This window comes from Chiloscyllium plagiosum, chromosome 27 (genome assembly GCF_004010195.1).
Source record: "Chiloscyllium plagiosum isolate BGI_BamShark_2017 chromosome 27, ASM401019v2, whole genome shotgun sequence".
Lineage (NCBI taxonomy): Eukaryota > Metazoa > Chordata > Chondrichthyes > Orectolobiformes > Hemiscylliidae > Chiloscyllium > Chiloscyllium plagiosum.
The window spans coordinates 12,512,526-12,521,688 of record NC_057736.1 but is presented as its reverse complement, the minus strand read 5'-3'; positions in this window follow the sequence as shown (position 1 = coordinate 12,521,688).

Below are 9,163 nucleotides of genomic sequence, written 5' to 3'. Positions count from 1 at the left end.
ATCATCCATGTGCTTATCTCAGGATTGTTTAAATCTCCCTAATGTGGCTGAGTTGACTACATTAGCAGGTAGGGCATTCCACGCCCTTACCACTCTCTGTGTAAAGAACCTTCCTCTGACATCGGTCTTAAATCTATCACCCCTCAATTTGTAGTTATGCCCCCTCGTATATGCTGACGTCATCATCCTTGGAAAAAGACTTTCACTGTCTATCCTATCTAATCCTCTGATCATCTTGTTTGTCTCTATCAAATCCCCTCTATGCCTTCTTCTTGCCAATGGGAACAGGTTCAAGTCTCTCAGCCTTTCCTCATAAGACCTTCCCTCCAGACCAGGCAACATCCTGGTAAATCTCCTCTGCACCTTTTCCGATGCTTCCACATCCTTCCCGAAATATGGGGACCAGAACCGTACACAATATTCCAAGTGTGGCCGCACCAAGTGTATAGTGGTCAGGCTGCTCAAGGCTGAGAGGAAGGAGTCCTTGTTAAATGACCATTTTTATTTCAGACTTTGTGCTGAATAGCTTGAGAGAGTGGGGTTGGGAACACATACTTTTTTTTTTGTTTATTCATTTATTTGTGGGTGTCACTGGCTACACTGGCACTTGATGCCCTAGAGAAGATGGTAGTAATCTGCCTTCAAGAGCCGCTGCAGTCCACGTGCTGGAGGTAGGCCCACAGCCATTGATGGGGGTGGGGTGCACGGAATTCCAACACTGAATGAACGATGACATATTTCCGAGTCAGGATGGTGAGGGGCTTGGAGAGGAACCTGCAGGTGGTGGTGCATAAATTTATTTACAAAAAAAATTATTCTCCAAGGAATGGAATTCGTGGACTGAAATCCATTTAGGAGAGCAGGGACTATTTTTGCCAGCAGACATAAGATGAAACGTGGCAACCCACGCCCAGACCAGAGGAGGTCGGCTGAGTCCAACACAGAACTTGGAAGTTTTCTTGTCTTTCTGGCTGAGCTCCACACCATACTGAGCTGCTCGCTAGGTAGCCATCAGGAAATAATTATTTCTCCATAATGTCCATTTGCTTCAGGTAATTACGTTGGCTCTAACCTTGCAGAAGATCATGTGTCCACCTCTTTGGGATATGCATTGACATCTTCAGGTCCTTTGTGCCTGAAAATGTGCAGCAGCAAAGTCTCCTAATATGCCTGTTATTATTTGCAACGGTACAGCAAGGCTACTAAAAGCTTATTTGTAATTATGACATTTACCACGATCCCATTTCTATGGATTTCTTTGTTGGTGGAAATATCCAAAGTGAAAAATAGCATATGTTCTTACAACCAAGGGTCTGCATCCGACTGAAATGAATCAGAAGGAGATGCTTGTGAGTTTCATGAAAAGCTGCATTCACATTCCTGGGGTGTTCCACACAGCAGGAAGCACTGTTAGCAAGTCTAAAATAATCTAACTGCAAAATGTTTCATTTCGTTCCCCCAGTGACTGTTGCTAACAAACTCCTCAAGTTAGTTTCCTGTTTTAAACACCCTATTATTCGTACAGCGATAAATCATTTTAAAAGTTGACATGCTCATACTGGGCCCAGGCATCAAGCTATCTATAATGGCTCTTGACAAATCCATTCTACAATTCAAACTGATATGGTTGATATTGATGTCACACTAAAAACCATAGACAAATTAAGTCCTAATGCAACAGAACGTTATACGCATTCAGCAGCAAGGCTTTTGTTGTGTGACATCCACAAGTGGCAAGTGTAGCATTTGCACTCTGGTGTCCCCTGCAATCATTTATAACTGTCAAGAGCTGCAGGAAATGTGACAAATACTGATTACAGCTCTACAGAATATCCATTAGGGACAGAACATGTAAAATATAGCTGCATGTAAAATTTCAACAACACCAAACGTCAGGAAGGCATGCATTTTGTTGGCCTACACAATTACTCTCACACCCTCTTAAATTTTCAAAATAAATGCATGCGCTTGTGCACAGATAAATTGTTTCATAGCTGATGATTTCTTGGCTTTGATCGCTCTTTTAGAGATATGACCTAATGGGAGAGACTGTCATCAAGTATAGGAAATGCTGACTCGGTTAAAGCATTCTGAAAGAAATTGGGCTTATTCCCAATGCACCAGGGAACAAATGGAGCTGGGCTTGGCAGTGAAGCAAGAAGGAAATTAAATGGTTTGTTGAGGTCCTGAGCCTAGATATGAATGATGGGACAGGCAGGTTAAACAGAATACCCTTTTCTTCTTTTTAATTTTTTACACTCTGTCATGATGCATTCAAATTTCCACAGTGCACTGCAACCTGTTGTAGGAACTTCTGCTCTGTGCACAATGAATTCCTCTCATATTTTGAAACATTACGATGATCCAAGTGATGCCAAAGTGTGAAGGATTTGGGAAAAAGAGATATTGTGTGGAAGACATTCCACGTCACACAGCCTGTGGGCCTGACTCCTATAGGGGTTTGAGTGACATGGACTTTGGCGAGATTTGTGACAGAATCCCAATGGGTCTATTTGGACGTCGGGAGCAACTCGCTACATCGTTTACTCATCTGCTGAGTAGCAAGGCACATTCCATACTAGGCAGCAGTGAGGTGCCTATTAAGGGAGTCTATTGCTTGTTAACCCCCTTATCATTGCACAATTCCCCTCACTTTCCAAACCAATGACCACTTCCATCTAGAAGGGCAGCAGATAGATGGGAACACCATCACCATCAAGTTTCCCTACAAGTCACCCACCATCCTGACTTGGAAATATATTGCTGCTCCTTTATGTCACTGAGTCAAAATCCTGAAATTCCCTCCCTAATGGCATTGTGGGTCAACCCACAGCAGGTGGACTGCAGCAGTTCAGCACAGTAGCTCATCACCACCTTCTCGACATGGGCAATAAATGCTGGCCAGCTAGCCAAGCCCACATCCCACAAATGAATTAAAAAAAAATTCAGCTTGCCAGCTTACCAAACAAGCCTGTACGTCGAGAGTTCTCGATAAAGCAGTCAGAGAGGTTGTCTTGGCATTTCAGTTCACTGCTCCTTATGAAGGACCTCTGTGTTGTCTGTATCACCAGGGCACACTCCACAGGGCACCAACCAAATGCAGCCCTTGCCCATGGACATTGGCAGCTGACATTGACTGCTGTACTGCTGGGGCTTCTTGATGCCACCTTGATCAAAAGCGCCTTTGACCTTCAGGGAAGTCACTGTCACCTGACCTGGGGACTGTGCAGTGGACGCACTTACTGACATCATTATGGGCAGATAATTCCACAATAGGCAGATTGGTGAGTATATTTTTCCTTCTTATTGGTTCCCTCATCATCTGCTGTAGATTGTCACCCATTCCCAGGATTCTCTGGAGACAAAACCCCTGACCCTGACCACCGCCAGTGGACAGCTGACTGTGCCCAAGTGCCTGTACTGTGAGTGGATGCTGTCTTTCACTGACTGTACTGGGACTTACCCTGACTTGCAGCAGCACCCCATCCCCTTGACTTGACTGAGGAGCCACCCCCTCAGCTTTGAGACATGGCCGTTTGATTGACATAGATATGGGATGGTCAGCGCCAAGGCTGTTGGCACATGGTGCCAGTGTGAGATTAGCATAACACTGTGCCACTTAGCAACATGCTCAATCCCCTTGACTGATCACCACTAACAACTAAGATGTGCTGCCTCACTTTGTGTCTGTGCTAAAAGCCAAGACAAGACTGACAGACTGCGGTTCTGGCTGAGGGGTTCAAAGTGCAAAAGGCAAGGCCGGGATGTTGTGAGCATCCAGGCATGGGAGTGTGCACTAAGAGAGTAAGTGAACAGCCCTAAGATACAGGCTAGTCCAGCCTCTGAGCAGCATTGCACTGAGAGGTGCTGGTGTGCTCCAAAGTGCAGCTCTGAAGTGTGGATTGGTATTATATGTGCATATAGGAGATGTGCCATGTTAATGCAGTGAGGCTGGTATCTGTGGCTGTGAGGTGTGTGCAGCCACTACTTATGGTGCATGCCCTGAGACATTGGTAGCAAGTATATCTGGAATCGCCAGGTACCTGCTCTGACCCTCACATCTAGAATTCTCAACATCTAGTTTCTATCCAGCAGGTGGGAGATTAGGAGTCTGCGGAATAATAAAGTGAGATTAGTTATTAATGAGGGTAATGATCTTCATTAGCATTCCTCTAGCTATGCACTAGTGAGAATCGTATTGTGATAGCCGGGACTTGCTTGGATGCAGAGGCTTGTGGTCACATTATTGGATTCTAATGAATTGGTGACACAAGTTCATCATCATATAGCAGTTTGTGAATTTAATCCAAGAATTAAATGAACTGAAGTAAAGAGCTGGCGTCAGTAAAGATGCCCATGAAGTTAGTGGATTGACGTAAGTCCAGCTGGTTCACTACTGCCCTTCAAAAGGAAGAAGTCTATTGTCATTACTCAGCTATGTGCTACTCCAGATCGACACCAATATGGCTGACACGTTGCTGCCTCCTCAAATGCCTGCGCAGATTTTGAGGTCATGTGATCACAGTTACCTAATATAGGCAGTCAATCATTTGTACAAAATTTTCAAGTAGTTTATTAGATCTGTTAAGCAGCAGTTTGGATACCATGTTGTGTTCAATTGGACGAAGAAAGGAACTGTTACTGAAAACACTTGTTTGATGTGGAAGCCATTCTATAGAACAGTGGAAACAGAGGCCACAGTTTGGAGTGATGGGGTATTCATCCCTGATGTCGTGCAGTTCTTGGAGGTAGCTTTTGACAGTTACTGTCTTTGATCTTCCCTTGGGAAGATAAAGGACCAATCCTGATCTTCTCTCAAGGGGACCGTGGCTCCTTTCCCTGAGTCACTCTATGCTTACCTACCTCTGTTGAGACAAGTTCTGTTGGGTGCTGGCCATCTTTACTGTCTCAATCATCTGAATGAACCCTCTCAACTAATGACCATGGGCATTTACAAGTGACGCCAAGATAACAATTCCTCCCTTGCCCACCTTCACCTGAGGGTTAGTTGACTATTCTATCAAAGATCAAATGCTCTTTACTTTTCAAATCAATGACAATAAGAAAGTGTGGCACCCAATAACTCTTTGATCTTAGTAAAAACCTTAGCTTCTTATGACCTTTCCTTTGCTTTTGTACACTTAGAGACTTGTTTATATTTGAAGAAGACTTGTTCCTGCTATAGCTCTCAATCTACACAGAAAATACTAAATTGGAAATGCAAAAGGAAGGGATTGGGTTTGAAAGAGGACCCCAATTTCCAGCAGCTGAACAAGTCAATAAATCAGCTAACTCTCATCATTCTCAGTGAATTGGGGATGGCAGTGGGTTCTGGTCTTGGCAGTGATGTCCACAATATGTAAATAACTATCTGTTACAAAAAAAGATGTGAGAGACAACGTAAAAAACAGGAGCCGTTGTTAGATCAACCTGCATTTCAATAATGCAATCCAACTGGAACTGAGTGTAATAATTGAACTCTACACAGCTTGGGATAACAACATGGTCAGTAGCACAGCATGGGACCCAGATTACAAGTCAAGCAAATCATCAGCTATTCAATTTCCTTTTGGATCTAAACAAAACTGTATGATAACCACGTTCTCCCTATTATCTCAATTTAATTGGGGCAGGACAGGAAGCTGCAATGAGCTCTCAGATGAAATGATTGATCCCTAACTCAGAGTGCATCATCACTAACCTCATTACTGTAATTAGAGCTACATGCTAGATCACATGCTCCATATGCAGCCTGCCTGCTATTCACATGTATCTTCTCTGCTGATTGGTTTAGCCAGTTCAGTGGGACGCTAGACTGAATTCTACATGGAGACAGTATTCCATGCCTTAAGAAAAGGAGAGAAAATATGTTGCCTCTGATTTGACAACTCCTGTTCTCCAATCGCATTGCTAATCATGCGAGAGGTTTCCAGAGCCCCAGGCTGATGCACTGAGAACATGGGTACGAATCCCACCACGGCACTTAGTGAAATGTGAAGCAATGAAAATGTGGAATTTAAAGCTAACCTAATGGCAATCATATCACCACTGTCAACTGTTGTTTAAAAAAAACCCATCTGGCTCACTAATGTCCTTCAAGGTATGCAATCTGCCATTTTTACATGATCTGGCCTGTATGACTATAGACCCACATCAATATATATGACTGTCCTCTGAAATGGCCATATCAAACTACTCAGTTCAAGGGCAATTAGGGATTGGAACGGGATAGGGATGGCCCAGCCAGTGATGCCCACATCCCACGAACAAATAAAAAAAAGCCCTTGACTGGGCCCTGGAGAAAGAAATGCTTCATCAGTGCAAAATGTATCAAGACTAGGAAAGATTAACCTTCCTGAATGGCTAGTTTCTATCACTCACGCTCAATGGTGGTGCTGAAAATAATATTGCAGTCATATTTTCATGCTGTTAAAAGCCTGGATCTTTCTGTCACTCAGCACCAACAGATGAGTACACTTTATAACTGTAGAAACCTTGGAGGAGAGCTCTCTTCCCAACCCAGTCTTTGTGTCCACTAGCTGCACAGTCACATCCCATCCTGGTTGGTACAAGAAAACTCTGCACAGAGCAGATGTTAAATATGGCTAGCCTGCCATTGAGTCAGAATTGGAATTAGATGTTTTGGTCATGTGTACTCAAGTCCAGAGTATAAAAGTGTACAATGTTGCCATTCCCAGTGTCATCTTAGGTACAAAGGTATCTAGGCGCAAAATTGTAGGTACAAAGTAGAAAAATAAACAAATGAAGTTAAAAATTAAACATTACAGTAATACATTCAAGCCTTGCAGTGTTTTTAAAATTACCAGGAAGCCTTAAGGAGTATACATTGGCTATGTATATGTTAACGCCTGTTCAAATACAGCAGAGTTGCCATCCACTCAGCAACCTTTCCTGCAGTATAAGTTGTCAGTGATCATTTAAAATTTGACATTCTTGAGATTGGCCAGATAGGTGCAAGCTTCAGCAACGTGTCTCACTTTCCCACAATACTAAAAAAAACCCCGTCTGTTATAACTAATCTGCTAAAGATGGCAAATGGTATTGAGGAAGAAACACCAGGGCTTTTGGAAAGAATAGAGTCCAATCTACACACCTCTCATTTGGGAAACAGACTGAGAGGTACTGATGTGAAATGCTTTATTATGTATTCATGGACGTGGGCATCATTATTAAGCATTTATTGTCCATCCCTAATTGCCCTTGAGATGATGATCAAGAGCAGCCTGCTCAGCACTAACTGCATTGTCATGGGCATGGACAGCAATTTACATCCCTAATAGCAATCCAGCATCTTTGCGATTGACATTACTATCAGCAGCTTTTTATTGTTGATTCATTTAATTAATTGAATTTAAAAGTCCCAGACAGCATGGTGGGGCTTGAGCTCATGCCTCAGGATCATAACGCCAACCTCTAGATTATAGGCTCGCAATGTCACCATGATGATATATTGTAGGTTATATCACTGAAGGAGCTGTATAAAGGAAAATAAAGGTCTGGTTGTACAGAACTTAAACATTGCTAAAAGGAGACTTGAAAATTAAACTTTTTATCTTGCACTCACTAGAACTAAGACACAAGAAACAGACTTGATCAAAGAAACAACATTTTATAGAGAATGAGAGGAACGTGCTGATTGGTTGAGCCAAAGTAAGTGAGCTGTCAATCATAAATTTCAGACCAGGCAGCTAGATTCTCATTGGTCAGGGCAATGTCACATTATCCAACAAAGCTTGGCTGTTGCCATGAGCAGTTTCTTTTGGGAAAAAAAGGTGCGAAGTACATACAAATTCCTTTTGTTCACAAAAGCAGGGTCCTGTACAAACAGGTCAGACTGTGAGCTCGGCTGTTAATCTCAGATTGGTTTCCGGTGGAACTCTTCACACAGAGGAAAATGAATTAAAGCGTGGTACATTTTCAAACTCTTTTACAGCTCAATCATTCCATAGCCTCCCTTGAATGGTTTAAAGTTTAAAGCTGCAGGCTGCTAAACTAGGTCAAATTTTATTTCAAAGCTTCAAAAGTATTTGGAATAGGATTCTCTAGATAACTTTACACTTTTCCAAATGCTAAAAGTGAGGCTTTTAACCTAAAATGTCTCAATGTTTTGCCCGAAAGGAAGGTCTAATTGCTGCTATGCATGTACTCATTTGCTAAATATTAACCATTGTCTATCCACTATCATACTTCTTAATGAAGTTACTCAACCTATCGCAGATAAATCACTGAATTGCAAATGCTCCATGCATTTAGATATACTATCTTTGGATATTTTTGATATTTTTACATACTTAATGGCCTTATTTACTGCTATCCCTTGTTTTCACACTATGACCTTATTTACTGCTATTCCATGTTTGCCTCCCAATTTCCTATCTTTCATTTCCATCACAGCTACCCTCACTCTCACTCCCATCCCCTGTCCCTCTAGTTAAAAGCCTTTCCCATTGTCCTTGCAAGCACCGCTGTAAGGATATTAGTCCTGGTCCTGGCTGGGCTCCAACTCTCTGGCTGGTACTGGTTCCATCTTCTCCCGAATTAGTCCCAACACCTCCAGAACCTAAATCTCACTCCTACATCTTTGTAGCATCCTTAAACACAGGTGAGGTGCCAGAGGACTGGAGGGTTGCTCAAGAAGGGTAGTAGGGATATTCCGGGTAACTACAGACCAGTGAGCCTGATGTCAGTGGTGGGATGAGGGATAAAATCTATTTATATTTGGAAAAGAATGGGCTTATCAGTGATGGGCAACATGGTTTTCTGCGGGTGAGATTGTGCCTTACCAATTTAATAGAGTTTTTTGAGGAAGTGACCAAGTTGATAGATGAAGGAAGGGCTGTAGATGTCATATATATGGACTTTAGTAAGGCGATTGATAAGGTTCCCCATGGTAACCTAATAGAGAAAGTGAAGTCACAACGTGTGCAGGGTGTTCTGGCTAGGTGATAAAGAACTGGAGACAGAGAGTAGTAGTTGAAGGGAGTTTCTCGAAATGGAGAAAGGTGACCAGTGGTGTTCCACAGGGGTCAGTGCTGGAGCCACTGTTGTTTGTAATATACATAAATGATCTGGAAGAGGGCACTGTTGGTATGATCAGCAAGTTTGCAGATGACACGAAGATTAGTGGAGTAGCAGAAAGCAT